The sequence below is a fragment of the Cricetulus griseus genome, chromosome 2 (assembly GCF_003668045.3).
Source record: "Cricetulus griseus strain 17A/GY chromosome 2, alternate assembly CriGri-PICRH-1.0, whole genome shotgun sequence".
Lineage (NCBI taxonomy): Eukaryota > Metazoa > Chordata > Mammalia > Rodentia > Cricetidae > Cricetulus > Cricetulus griseus.
In genome coordinates, this window is record NC_048595.1 from 154,621,849 (window position 1) to 154,637,497 (window position 15,649).

The 15,649-nt window shown below is 40.8% G+C and overlaps 1 protein-coding gene across 6 annotated transcripts in view; it reads right to left on the reverse strand.

The window, feature by feature from the left end:
- Window positions 1–15,649, reverse strand: part of Fam110b (family with sequence similarity 110 member B) — a 211,383-nt gene that overhangs the window by 111,926 nt on the left and 83,808 nt on the right. The gene's annotated exons all lie outside the window — the stretch shown is intronic.

A 15,649-nucleotide genomic window follows, 5' to 3' on the forward strand; every position in this document is an offset into this window, starting at 1 on the left:
AAGAACAGATACACAGACACAGGTAAAGAACAGATGGGGTCCTGTGGGCCCACACTGATGGAGATGCAAAAACACAGTTTGTAAACTCAATGCATTTATTTTATACACCCAAATCAAGGAGTTGGAATTACTGAAACAGTTGAACAAGAAGGCAGGTCTGTTGTATACAGCTGAATGAAGAGGCGGGCCAATTGTATACAGTTTGATGAGGAGGCGGGTCTATTGTATACAGCTGGATGAGGAGGCAGTGTTAGTTGATCTCTCTAGGGCTCTTTATTGTGGGGCAATCTCAGCTGTATACATCTGGGAGGTGAAGTTGTGGTAGAAATGTTCTGCACATACTGTTGGCATCTGCACAAGGGGAGGGAAAGGCTTTGCTATTTCCCTGAGCCAGACCTGGTGATGGCTTTGCTATTCTCAGGAGGCATTCAGATTCTTGACATGGCCATGCTCACATTAATGACACACATTCTCTCAGAACTTCATCTGTTTCCCCACATTCCTGCTCCCTGAAGTACAGCACAAATCCACAGCCTCAGCTTCCATGAGAAACAGCATTGTAGAAGTGAGCACCAACAAGAAGCATTCTGGAGGAAGCCCCTCCTCACCACTAATCCAATAAGCATGGGACCAGCAAATGATCTCTTCTTTCTCAGGCAAAACAGACAGCGGGTTCCTGAGGGAAGAGTGCTTGAAATCTGAGTGCCCTGGAATTCAGCTGGTTTTCTCTCAGGGTATGTCTATCTGCAAATTAGTGCTTGTTCATTCTCTCTCTCTCTCTCTCTCTCTCTCTCTCTCTCTCTCTCTCTCTCTCTCTCTCTCTCTCTCCCCCTCTCCTCCCTTTCCTCCCCCACCCTCTCTTTCTCAGGAAACACAGGTTTTATTCAGGAGCCACTGCAATAAGGAAAAAGAGACTTCAGAACAGACCTGGATTCCATTCCAAATACGTCATGGTTCAGTAAGGGAGACTGACAGCAAAGTAGCAGAGTTGGAGCCAATGAGTCCAAACTACTGAGTGGACAGATCAGGGATGCAGGGCCTCAGGTTCAGTGGACCTTCTATAATTTCTACTGAAGACATTCCAGTTGAGGTAAGGAGGGACATCAAATAATGATAAATTGGATAATGGTCACACAGAGGATGTGGGTAATCTCTAAACTGAAGTAGCAAAGAATGTTGCTATCACAGTGATCCAGGTGCAAGATAAGGAAGGTGAGGTCATGGCTTTCGGTCTTTTGAGGCTTGTGGAAGCTGGCCGTCCTGGTAGTGGCAACTGGTGCTTCCAGTACAGAACATACTTCTATACAGATGTATAAACACCACATCACAGAGCCATGCTCATGGTGGAAACAGAAGGGCAGCAGAATAAACTAAGTCCTTTGGGATTATGGAAATGGTGTTATTACCGATAAAAACATTAGTGTCGAAAGATAAATATTTTCAAAACTTAAAGCTAATGGCATGCATAGACCCAGAATCTATCCATAGGCAAAGCTCTCACTCTATAATCTTTCAGATGTTTTAAGAAGCATTACACAATTACTTATAAGACAAAAGCCTTTTGGTATCAATGTTTAAAAATGATACATGTTGTTTTACATGTTTCTAAGTTTTAAATACATAAAATACATTTACTCTTTCAGGATTTGGAATGGAATTAACAGAAAAACTAAATCTACTAAGTTTAATGCAGAATAATCAAGGAAACAGCAAAATCTGACTTCTGGTTATAAATACAGATTATATTTACTAGTATACATATTCATGAGGTTCACATTACACAACGGTTGCAGAAATAACTCTTGGTACAGGGTGCTTCTTGTGAATCAGAACTGTCCATGGATATTAACATAGTAACTCCTACTATGTATGAAGTGAGGTCTACAAGGCAGGGATGCTGCATTTTATACATAAAGAAACCAAGGTCCCAAGATGTCAGGATGCTCAATGATTCATCCAAAACAATGCTGTTTTCTTTGCTATAGTTCAGAAGCCTCTCATGGTCAGCACAGAAGAAGATGAAGCACTGAAGGTGATGGTCTCCCTCCTCTGATTGCCACCCCTCCTCCTGGGCTGTTGTTCCCAGTCTTGGAGCTTACTCACAACAAAGGATTTGAGCACTGCTCAGCTTCCTCCTTTCTCAGTTTCCTCTCATCTGTTCTTAAATATTGACTTTCACACCATCTCACTGGGGACAGCACTTGAATCAAACCCTCTTTGTTCTGTATTTGCAGCTCACCAGAAAGTACCACATAGAATGGTACTAATTTACTTTGGATATCACAGCTTGCCTTCTGTTTTATCAGACCTAAGGAAACAATTTCACTTGGATTTTCTAATGGGCTCACCTGCTATTGATCCCCTCCCCCCCAACCCCACAAACACACCACTTAAAGGGTTCTGAAGACAACTGCACTAAAATGCTGTAAAATAAAACTGGCAAGAAGGAGAGACTCTTAGCTTCTGGCCATTCCAGGAGGTCTTGAGAGATGCCCTGTCTGGTCTTTTCAGCCATGCTTCCTTAGGGCTGACAGAAGCACAGAGACTTGCAATCCTGGTAGCATTGCTGTGAGCCTCCCAGTATGGAGAAGCTAGAGAATGTTTAGGGTAACAATTACTCCTAACACTCTGTCTCATTCTGTCTTTCAGCCTCTGGGGTTGAGAATGACAAACCTAAAGAGAAACATACTCTGGATAAGAAGATACAAAGTAGTTTAATTGCTGGTATCTGACTCCCTCATAGACAAACATGCAGGCCAAACACCAATGCCCATAAAAACAAAAGAGAGGAGAGGGAGGAAGAGAAAGAGGGAGAGAGGGAGAGAGGGAGAGAGGGAGAGAGGGAGAGTGAGAGTGAGAGGGAGAGGGAGAGGGAGAGGGAGAGGGAGAGGGAGAGGGACAGGGGAGGAGAGGGAGAGGGAGAGGGACAGGGAGAGGAGAGAGGGAGAGGGACAGGGAGAGGGAGAGGGAGAGGGAGAGGGAGAGGGGACTGACTACAGGCAATCTGAAGGAAGCAATCCCTTAATTGCAGTTCCTTTTCCCAGGTAGCCCTAGCTTGTGTTGAATTGATAAGCACCAGAACAAACAACTAACCAACACGGGGGGGGGGGGGGGGACACGACCATTGGTCATTTTCTGGAGATAAGAAATGTAGGAATTTTCATGCATTTATAGTCTCCCCTTCTTTGCACAGCTCAGTCAGTCTGTTGTGTTCTCTGCATTCCTGGAGTATATATAATACAGTGCATGGTGCAGGGTTTACAAGTATCTGTTAAATTAGTAAACCAAGTGACCCAGATTCAAAACTCTACCAAGAGGCTGTGTTATCATTCCAGCCTGGACCTTTATGACTTTTGAAGGCATAGTTCATGAACACTGTAGCATTTTGTCTCCTTTTACACTGTATGTGTGTGTGTGTGTGGGGGGGGTTCAGGAATGACGTTTACTCTGCTCTAAGGTATACTGGTGAAATACATTTCCTAAAGTACTCTGCAACAACTAGTGAATATATATATATATATATATATATATATATATATATGTAGAGAGAGAGAGAGAGAGAGAGAGAGAGGAGGGAGAGTGAGCATGGAAAATGGGGGTGAGAGATAAGTTACAAGATTGTAGGACTCTCTCTGTGTGTACACACCTGTGTGCTTATGCACAGAGTTAATTGTCTACAAAAGCAGTAAATGAGCATTATTCTTTTACTGGGAAAATGCACAGAAAGGGAATTTGTTTCTTTAGTTCTAAAAAATAATAAATGAGCTAGGAAGGTCATCTCTGAGAAACCAGACAGGGCTGGGCACCCCAGTGGGCTATGGAATATTTAGAGCACAATATTTATCAAATGAGTTACAGATTTTTGAGCTAAGTAGATTGGTCTAGAATTTATAGGGATTCCATTACAAGTTAAAAGAAAACTGTCTTAGTTAGGATTTCTATTGCTATAATTAAGCATTATGACCACAATGCAAGTTGGGGAGGAAAGGGTTTATTTCATCATGCAGCTCTCAGGTCACACTGCCACTTCAGCAGTTTCTCGGTTCTCTGTAACTCAGTTTCTCTTGTCTAATCAGACAGAAAATTCCTCATCTCCTAGGATTGTGAAGTGAATGAACACATGGGAATTGTATAGAATAGCCTCTCACTTATATGGCTAGTTCACCCTATTGGACATCCTACATGAAACCACTGTGTTTTTCTCTCCTACCCCTAGTCAGCAAATACAGGACTGGCCCTAATTCACTGAAGCCCAAGAAGATTAAGGTGAAAATTATAGGAATAAGCAACCCGTAATCTTTAGATAATTTTTGGTATACTGTATTGTCATAATTATTCTACTTTAACATATTGTTTTTAAACTCTTACCATGCCTGATTTATAAATTAGATTTATCATAGGCTTTTATTTATTTTTAAAAACAGCATTATAGGATTGGAGTTATCTGTGACTTAAGGCATCTGTTGAGTCAGACTGGTGGAAGGGGAGAGGGAGGAGACTACTCTATACCTAAATTACACAACTTGCTTAGATAAACAAGAAAAATATCTGTTTTGGTTTTGAGACAGCATTAAGTCCTGAATCGGATGCTTGAGTTGAAGGGGTACAAGCTTAGAGAGCACAGGGTTTCTGAAGCTACTGTGAGGCTGTGGTGCTGGAGGCCACAGGGGCCAGGGTGAGAATGCTAGCTACATTATATATAAACCACAATATATAAGGGAAGTTCTGATCTTCATAAAAGTATGCAATTCTTTCTGTGTCTTTACCATTATGGTTATTCGGTATAAATCTATTTGGCGCTTAAGTAACAGCCAGGATAGATTCTAAGAACAAGGCTTTTGGAATAATAGCATCCCTTCCCACAGATGTATTCTAGCAGGATGACTATGTCTGCCCCACATCATAGTTCTATGCTAGGAAAAACAGTCTCTCTGCACAAATACAGAGAGTTATTTGTGAGTTATTAGAGTTTTTCTCTTCTTAAGTGACAGGCCATGTTCATTAAAGGCCCAGAGGTCAGGCCAGAGTGAACTTATTATTAAGTGCTCAGATGACACTAATGACAGGGCACAGAGAGACACTCTCAAGCCCAGACTCTTAGAGTGACATGGACTATAAATGACCACAGGCTTCTTAAACAGGAGGTGACACTGAATGTCATTTGTGCTCCCTTCATTGCTTCCTAACATTTCAGCCAAGATGTCAACCTGAAACAACTACAGCTCAGAAATCCCATCAAAGACGGTCAGATAAATAGCCAGGATGCACTCTTTACTAACCAACCATTCCCTAGGTCCAGATTTACTCCTTGAGTGTTGTGCTCTGAATGTGACCTGCTAATATTTCCAGGTTGAAATCTAACCATTGGTGCAACAGCATTAGCAGATCTGGACTGCAGAAGGCCAGCATCCCAGGAAGGAAGAGCCTTAGAAAACTAAGTTATTTATGCATTGTGAAGAACCAGCAACACTGCCCATCTCTGAACCAGGAACTGCTCCCTCAACAGGTAGCAATCTACTCTCATCGTGACTTACTCCCACAGCATTCTGAAGTAGACTTCTGCTGTTGGCGCCACTTTGATTACGATCTTCAGTTACAGAAGCCCAGATGAACTGTTGCTGAATTTAACAGAAACCTTCAAAAACCCCCTGGAATCAAGAAGATGAATGCACCTGTGTGTGCATTTGGGAACACATTGCTAGAAATGGCTCCCAGATTTATGGGAATAAATAATGGGAGAGACTAAGTCAGGAGGAAGCCAGAGATGCATGCCAACAAGGTGCTGCTCACTAGGAGAATCTGGGACTCAGTGTGGCTAATCTTCAACACCACTCTGCACCATGAGAAAGCTACATGTCACCTCCCAGGGGATGAATACAGGTTATTGCTAGTGCTATCAACATAACCTCAAAGGCCACACTTTGATAACTTGGACATTGAGGGTTTCTCTTTTTAAAAGATGATAGTTTTCAAACAAAAATGAATTACAAGTTCACAGAAATAACGATGCTGCTGAAATAAAGATACTAAGTCTAAACTTGCATATGGTCATCCTAAATTGTACTAAGAGTTATGCAAGCAAGATTAAATTTTGTCACCAATGACTTGTGCTTGAAGTGTAACCAAGCCAAACTGTAAATATTCATGGGCAAACTTATTTAACTTCTGTCAATTAAGTAAGATGTGGCACGTGCCTAATACAATGTCAAACACAAAGTGGGTGCTAAGTGAATGGGTGAGAGAACACAGTACACTTCTCTCCATCCCTACCTGCTGTTGGAGAGAGGACCTTGTTGGCCACAGAGGGAGATTAAATCAAGCTTTAGCTAACCAATCCCTTTTATTTACAGGCTGAAACAATTCATTCAAATCAGAATTTCTGATGGAATCACTGAGAAGCAATTATGAACATGAATATGTAGATCCCATCAACTACAAATAAAACATCTGAGAAAAACTTCAGTACAGACCCTTTCTCACCTCTTTCCTGCACACAGCAGAGTTCAACAATATCTTACATAACATTTTCACTTTCTTAGGCATTCTGTGTCTAGGAATGATATGCACTCTACAGAAGGATGTGCAGGGATTATATACAAACAGTAGAGAATGTCATATAAAGGATGTGAGCACCTTTAGATTTTGAAGTCTGAGGGGTCCTGGAACCAGTTCTCAGTAGAGCTAGTTTCACACCTCTGCTTATTGATCATTTATACCACTGCATTATTTCAACAACATAAGCGTTTTAATATCTATTATTTAGATTCCTAGTGTTCTATATAAAATCCGGCTGCTAGTGATGGTCATTACTCTCATATCCAGAATTCCCAACACCTGTCAATCACACCTGCTTCTATCTCTCCACCTCAAAGCTACTGCTTCTAATCTAGTGAGTTAAAAAAAAAAGCCAGGTAATTAAAATGTTTAAATTCACATTAAAGATAAACAAATAACAATGCACTGTATGAAAGCTTAGTAGCGCAGAAATAAAGTTGACAGTTCCATGCTGGCTCTAAGCTCAGAATGACACATGGGAGCCGGGGCTGGCACTGCACTAACTAATATGCACATCTAGAAGATTGTTTTCTATTTGCAAGAAGGAACACTCAGAGTGGTAAATAATACAACACATAAAAGTTGGTTTATTAAGATGAATACATTCACATTATTCAAAAGCAGTATTTTCCTAACATGAAGTTGAAGAATTATTATAATCATATAACAATGTCCAATCAATCAGTTTATGGAATCATAAATGATGCTACACTGAGAACAATAGAAGTCCAAATAGAGCCCGAGGTAGCTCCATGCTGGGCTACTGCACTTTAGACTCTGTTCTCCTTAAATGCCCTTCATGTTCATTTTTGTTTCCCTTTCTATATCTCTCTTTAAGATATTGGACACAGTCTAACCTTGCTGTTTTAATAAGCTAATCGTTTTGAGTGTAATCACCTGTATTATTTACTTTTCTGTTGCTGTGATAAAACCCATGGCCAAATTTCAGGAAGAGACAGTTTATTTGGCTTATAGTTCTAAGGGATGAGTCTACCGTGGTTGGGAGACTTAGCAGCAAGCAGGCAGCATGGTAGCAGGAAGCTGAGGGCTCCCATGCCAGCTACAGGGTTGAAGCACCCAGAAAGAACTGGATGTGGAGTAAGACTACAAACACTCAGAGCCCAATCCAGTGACATGCTTTCACCTCTAAGGCCACACCTCCAAAATCTCCCCAAACAGTGCCACCAACTGAGGACCAAGTGTTCACACATGAGTCTATGGGAGACATTCTTACTCAAACTGTTACATAATTCCGTGGAAAATTTTCTCAAACAAAGAAAAAAATTAGTTCTCCTATTTTTTGCTCTGTTAACCTGCATTTGAAGGAAAAAGGAAGTCATGATATGTGACCAAAAATGAAGTTTAAATCAAGTTTAGAATTTTCCAGAATAAGAAGCAGACCTTCCCCCCTGGTTTCCAAATCTCAAGGATGAAATTTGTTTTTAATATTGTATTTCCCAGTGTGAATATAGATAACAACATGCTATAGATTTCAAAATTACTAGTAATTAATTTCAAATACTCTAGCCATACATGCACAAAGTTAGATATTTGAGGTAATAGGTACATTAACTGACTTGATTTAGTTATTGCACTGTTTTAGTGAATAATGCCACTTTGTACCTCAGACATTTAGGAGATCATAAATTGTCTATATATAATAACAAATAAATTATAAGAAAGAATACCACTAGGTAAGATAGCATTAATGTACAGATGCCTTTGCTTAAGTCCCAATGAAATGCTTACTGTACATAAAGCAGTGCAAGTCTTATTTTATATTTTTAACTATGGTGCCAACACTTACACATTCTATGTGACTTACACCCATCATTGATTTTCTTAAGACTTAAAGGTTTAAGAATCTTAACCAGTTTCCTTTTCACTCCGATAGAAAATGTATAATAACGTCATAAAGTCTCTCTATAAGCAGATATCCCCCCACATTCTAATCACAGAACTTAACAGTCTTCCAGTTTACAGCATGTTAAACCATAAATACACAGCACTAATTCCTACTCCCACCACAACGCCAGGGGTGATAGAGAACCATCTACCTTGGAGGGTTTCTTAAATAAATAATTCTGATCAATTCTTTTTTTTTTTTAAGATACCCAAAAGCAGAACAAATTTCCATTAGTTTCAAATCATAAATTATTTCTGTGAAGAGAAACTTCAGGTCTTTCTGGTGCTCATGTAGCCATTCTTGAGGGAATTCTGTTTCCCTGTGTTGCTCAGCAGGCAGCAGTGGAAGAGAAGCATAGGCACAGGAGGGCGTGGTGTCTACAGTTTCCCTGGGTCGCATCCCTGGGCTTCCAATAATTGCCCTGAATAAATCACAGTAAGTGTTTGCTGCAGGCTCCACTCACTCCCATAATGAGTTGACTGCATAAAAGGGCAGGTTAATGGCATGAAGACTGTAGGATGTTATTCAGTCTGAGAGTGAAAAACCAGGGCAGCCTGCCCTGCTGGCCTTGGCAAAGCCACAACATTGTGTCTCTGGTGGCACTGAGAATGCCTGATGGCCTGTCAGTGTCCTGGGCATCTTGCCACTGTCCAGGATTCCTAACCTCCTTTCAGGACAGCCCTCCTACAACTGCTGCAGTGGAGCTTGGGTGGGGAAGAGTGTGAGCCACCCCAGCCTCCAAACTGCCCTCCTACCCAACCATCTCATTCAGCTCGGGCCAGAGTTAGTGCAGCCTCTGGGCAGGATTAACACCTTAGAAAAGGAAATGTCATTTTCAGGGCCATTGTTAGGAACAGCTACTGTGTCTTTCTTAAAGACTAATAAGTGAATTAAGCCCTGGAGGCTTTAATAGTTCTATTTCCACAGACTCTTGCTATGGTCAAATTTGTGCAGCAGAAAATTATTCTTGTAAATATTATGTTAAATTTGTCAAATTGGAATTCAGTCCTTCTTGGTGCCTCTACTGTTAAGTACTTGGTAACTGACCTAATCATCTACTCATTCATTTGGTACTTTGACAAACAGTTATTTGCAGAGCAGGGACTGTGAGCCAAGTTTCAGACTTCATGTTAGGAGTGGTATGAAATGTTTTACATAAACGACACAGAGGTCGTCTAGTAGGAAAAGAAGAAAGTGAAGCAGGCTGCCCAGAGATGATATCTGCACACTTGAATGAGGAGTGCTGTACTAAAAACATACTGTTTGCTATTAGCTAGGTCCTCCATAACCCAACGTTCCCCATGAGTCTCTAATAGGAACTGAAAGGGTTAAGTGAGCTGACATGCTGTCTATACTCATGCCTAGTGGCCAACTTGCAGACAGAAGGCATTCTTTGCAGAAAAGAAGTTTTCATTTTAGCTGTAGTTCACTAAATGGTGAAATAGGAGGTGGGATAGGCACTCTGGGTGTGTGGAAACTTTTGAGCAACTTCAGGATCTATGGAAAATCAGATTAATGAGGGTGGGGAAGTCAGTGATGACGGATGGGGAGAGAACAGTGGGACTGATACACTCCTCACACCCTGAGGTGGGTATTTTGGGGTAAGAGCAGCAGCAATTTCAGGAAGGCCATTGTCCTCAGTATTACACAAAGTAGCATCTTGGATTCAGTTAGGCTAGGCCTCACGTTCTTTTGAGTCAAGTCTGAGGTTAAAGCTGTCCAGAAATGACATTAGCTTTCTGTGCACTTATTAGCATCCTGGAGATCTCTCATATCTACACCTGCAGCTCCTAGTTCCTCACTTTTCCTAGTCACCAAATTGCTCTTGGTTACAGAAGTGTGGACAAGCGGAATCTGAAAAGTGGAACAGGGTCATCTGGTCACCATGTCGTCCTCCTTCACTGTGAGCAGGGGATCTCCTAGTCATGACATCTGTGTCCCTCGATGTGAGTAGGGGATTTTCTAGTCACCATGTTTGCCTCCTCCACTGTGAGCAGGAAAACTTCTGGTCACCATGCCTGCGTCATTCACTGTGAGCAAGGGACCTTCTAGTCTCCATGTGTGCCCTCCATCACTGTGTTGCAGAGGGTCATCTAGTTTCCATGTCTCCTACCGTCACAGTGTTGGAGAGGATCTTCTAGTCATCAAATCTCTGTCTATCCTCCTTGAGGAGCTTCCTTACAGATCAACCCTTCCTCACAGGCATCTTCATTCAAGACTCAGAGAACATTTTGGAATACTTTTGAGGGTTTTATTTGGGTGGGAGAGGGTAAAGTTGGTGAATATACAATATATTTCACAAAACTAACTATAAGTTTATGTTTATAGGAGGACTGATACGGGGAAGACCAAAACCAGTGGACTGCCTTGTGGTGTTATTCCTGGGCTGGTGGTCCTGGGTGCTAATATAAGAAAGCAGTCAGAAAAAGTCATGAGGAACTTTCTCAGTAAGTCATGGCAGTAAGCAGCTCCCATCCATGGCCTCTGTATCAGTTCCTGCCTCCAGGTTCCTGCCCTGACTTTCTTCAATAATGAGTAGCAATGAGGAAGTTTAAGCCAAATAAACCCTTTCTTCCCCGACTTGCTTTTTGATCATGGTGTTTCATCAAAGCAACAGAAACCCTAACAAAGACAAGTCACAACATTCCCCATTCATAAGCAACCTATCTGGCTTTCATTAAGTCACTCTTGTAGGGCAAGAGTCTGTGGGGACAAGATCTAGAACACTGGCAAGCACCTATACACATGTGGTTCAAGTTTCACCCCCAGAAGCACCACTTTTTCTTATTCTGCTGCATCACCACTCCACACTGACCTGACTGTTGGCCAGTCTTCTCTTGTGTCTGTTTTTGCACAAGTTCACATGAGTCAACAGTAAGAGACAAATAGGCAACACAGCCATAGCACTCTCATTTGTGGGAGCTGAGCCCAAGATGACCACAGCCCCACCACTGATGGGGCTTCAAACCTCAAAGAACTGACATCACCACCCACTGCTGAGGATGGACACCCACTATCTACACACTAATTTATGGAAGAGCTAACTCTGAGGTTTATATTTTTTGTAAACAATTATCACTGAACTATGGTGTTGGAAAGCTGGTTTGTTGAACTAGAACATAGTAACTGGAAATCATACAGACTGGAATTCTGTAAGCAAAGAGTAATGATTAGGAGCAATTTAAATCCACTGGGCACATTGTTTTAATCCAACAAGCTGTAATAGAGTACTGTTGCTTTATTTATGATACTAAAGAAACCACCAACTTTTCAAGCTTTGCACAAATATTTGATATTGAAAAGGATATCTGGATATAGGAGAAGGAAAAAAGAATCATCTGAAAACTAACCCATTCTTTCATATTCAAAAAATTGGTAAAAAAAATGACACAGCAGGGAAGGTACCCATGAACTTAAACAGTTTATAATTAAAAAACAAACAAACAAACAAACCAAAAAAAAAAAAAACCAAAACAACTGGCTAGCTCAGTCAGTAGAGCATGAAACTCTTAACATCAGGGTCATGGGTTCAAGTTGGGCACCACATGTAGATAGAAGTTTCTGTCCCACCTGGTCCTGCCCAGTACCAAAGCCATTTAGTCCCAAACAAATATATAGAGGCTTGTATTAATTATAAACTGTTTGGCTGATGGCTCAGGCTTCGTATTTGCTAACTCTCTCTTAATTATTAACCCATTTTATTAATATGTGTATGTCCACATGGTCTTGGCTTACCAGTGATGCCTACACCCCTTTCTTCCTCAGCAGCTACATGGCATCTCTTCCTAGTAACTCACTCTCAGCATTCCTCCTCCCAGAGTTTTCCTAGTCTGGTAGCCCCACATATACTTCCTGTCTGGCTACATCCTGCTTGTCCATTGGCCAAAACAGCTTGATTCATCAACTAATGATTAATCAACCAATAAGAGAAACATATATTCACAGCATAAAGAATGATATCCCCCATCAGAGGTTGTGACAGCATGTGTGTGTAAAACCTGTGCAAGGCCAAGCAATACCAACTCCTAGCATGGCTACTGTGAGCTCCTAGGAAAAACATTAGTTTTCTATAGGATGGAGGCCCAATTAGTCAACTGTGCTCCACTGTAAGGCCACATACCCAAGAATGTTTGGGCAAAACAAAACAAACTGGCTTTGATGGGGGGGGATAAAGGACATAAAACTGGGTAGGAAGAGAAGTGGGGTTAAGTTGGAGTGAGTGAATATAATCCAAACACGTTGCATGAAATTTTCAAACAAAAACAAACCCCAAACCTGAGCATCAGCCCATAAAACTTTTGTTGCTATTTTTGGAAAAAAACAGGTAGTGTCCTTTTCTGCCATAATTCCACATTAGAAGCCAATGTGCACTTACCCAATTGTGTTTATTGACAGGTAAACCTTGCAAGATGAGTGCCATAGGATATGAGCACTCTGGGAAAAGATGTCTCCTCTTAGTTTTTTCAATAATTTACTTAGCCAACACACAACTTATGGCAGAAAAAGTGATTCAAAAGACAGTTTGAACTTCTATTAAGGCTGACTTCTCAGTGAGCAAGAAAACAGACAATTAGAGAATGAAAGAGAATGGGGAGGAAAGGGAGAGACAGAAGCTTGGGGACAGGAAGAAAGGACAAACTTCAAAGATAGACACTGAAGGAACAGTGCAGGGCTGGAAGAGGGGGGACAGGGGCTGTCTAAAGCAATGATGCTGGAGATGGACTTTCAAAGACCCAAGCTTCACCTGACCCTCCATCCACCTTCACATACAGTGTATGGAGAGCCAGGATTACAGACAGGGTGTGACGGAAAAAATGAGCCATTATGACAAGGTTTTGAACCTTTATAGCTCCAAGAAGTTAAAGTTTATTATCTAGGGATTTGCTGTCAGAGTTGATTGGCTGGAAAGGCCCAGGGTGTCTGCTATAGAAACAGATGCCACCTCCAAGCATTGCATTTATTAAGCAAACTGCACAACCTTCTCTGTTCACTCTAAGTCCTAATGATCATGAGAATCGGATATTCCCTTAACTGAAACAAGGATTTCTCATTGCTATGCAAAACTGTTTTAATTCAGCAGTTTTTAATTAGGAAGTATCACACTGTGTCCTACAGCACAAATGATGACACAACAGGCTTTCCAACAGCACAAATCTGATCTTGCTATAGGTTGTGCACTTCTCTCATGGTTTTGAAGGTCCTGGCCTGAGTGACTGCTCAATGTCCACCCTGGTTTCTGGCACACCTACCACATCTGGGGCTTTATGTGCAATACAAAGGTGGACATGTGCAGCCCCTGGGAATGAAAGACAGAAGAAGTTGAGAATATGGAGACATTGGCACCAGAAATAAAAAGAAAGAGGATGCCAGCAGGCAAGGAAAGGAAGAGGAGAAGGTGATGTAGGAGACAGACTCGGCTACCTGTTGCATGCTGTGAGCTACACTGTTAAACCTCACATGAAAATCAACTCATTAATAAAAAGAATTAACAGTAACATTTACCCAATAGATTCCTTCTCATGGTTAGGAATCTTATCACTGAGTCTATAGTTGTTACCATATTTAAAAGCATATTCTTAGTCAATGAATTAGAATATATTCTGAAGCAATAGTCATACATGGGGAACATATAATATTTTTTGAAAATCAAATTATAAAAAAATGAGTAAGTCCTGTAGCATTGTAATCAAAATCCTTATTGATCTTGTTTGTAGATTATATTTATTTGAAATTTGTAGTCAACATTGTTATCTTCCAATGCTTTTGCTCTCAAGCATAATTTTAGGTTGAATTTTTTCAAGTTCTGACAATTGTACCTTCTATTTCTTCACATGGTGCAGGGTGACTGGTTGAATGACACTGACACAGTGGTGGGTTTATTTGTAATCTGGCTCTTTTAGCAACTTCATTCAGCTTTCATGTAAATACACACTTAAAAAGTGTTGGTGAAGAAGTTAGAATTACTGAATTAGAAGATGCAGTGGTCTCGAAAATGACTAAAAGTAGCACTCACATTGGAGATTTTAAGTTTTAAATGTTGTCTGGAAAATAGCAGAAGTACCAGTTGGCCACTGCTGCAGCTCCAATTATGGCTCTGCTGTCTCCTGTGGGACTCAGAGGAACCTGTGTTCTGTGATTCTCTCTGAGAGGGTTGTTACTACCTCCTGGCTCCAGGTGCAGCCTGCAGCTTAAAGGAAACAGGCAGCGAGAGGTACAAACAGTGCTGAGAGGCAAGATGTACTTTGCTATTTAGAATCATGGCTGCTTGTTGGCTGGAAATATCAATCTACCACATTGAAATTACAGTGTACTATCACGTAATAAATTTTAACAATGTGTATATTAAATAACAACTGTCTATTACTGTGGCACTAAAAATGCCCAGAAGGGACATAGATCAGAGCTGAATTATGTATTAAGGAAGAATGGAGCAGACTGAGTAAATAAACTTGCTTTCCTAAATTTCAAAGACAAGTTTAAATACTGCCATTCATTCTACATTTAAACAATTTTATATCTGCATTAGTATCACTTTTAAACTACATTTTTAAATGTTTAGCTGCATCATAATTCATTATACCATTGAAGATTTCAGTTCACCTCCTGAGATATTTCTCCCACCTTTCAATTAAGAAATGAACTAGAGCCACGAAGTGGTTGCACATGCCTTTAATCCCAGCTCTGGGAGGCAGAGACAGGTGGATCTCTGTGAGTTCGAAGCCAGTCTGGTCTACAGAGAAAGTTTCAGGACAGCCAGGACAACACAGAGAAACACTGTCTTGGAAAACCAAAATCAAACCAAAACAAAACAAAAAAGAAGAAACTAGAATAGAAACACTGCAAACAAAACCTATTGTCAATGGGGAATCATATATGCTTTCCTGGAACTGACAGCGTGTATCCATAAGGCTGTTAGGATTTAAGTAAAAAATAATGCACAAACAGTAATGTTCAACTAAATAAAATTACATCCTTCCAGATGTTCTGACACCAATCCTAAAACAGTGGTGTGAGATGCTAGCCTTAGTCAGCTGCAACAATGGCAGAGCCCACCTGGCAACAGCAGGTTTGCCTTAGTGCTATTAGTTACATCACATTAGTATTGCCATTTTATGCTTTAGAAAAAAAAATAAAACCAGAGTCTGATTCTAGATGCATTTTAACTTATTCTAAAACTAGTATAGAGTT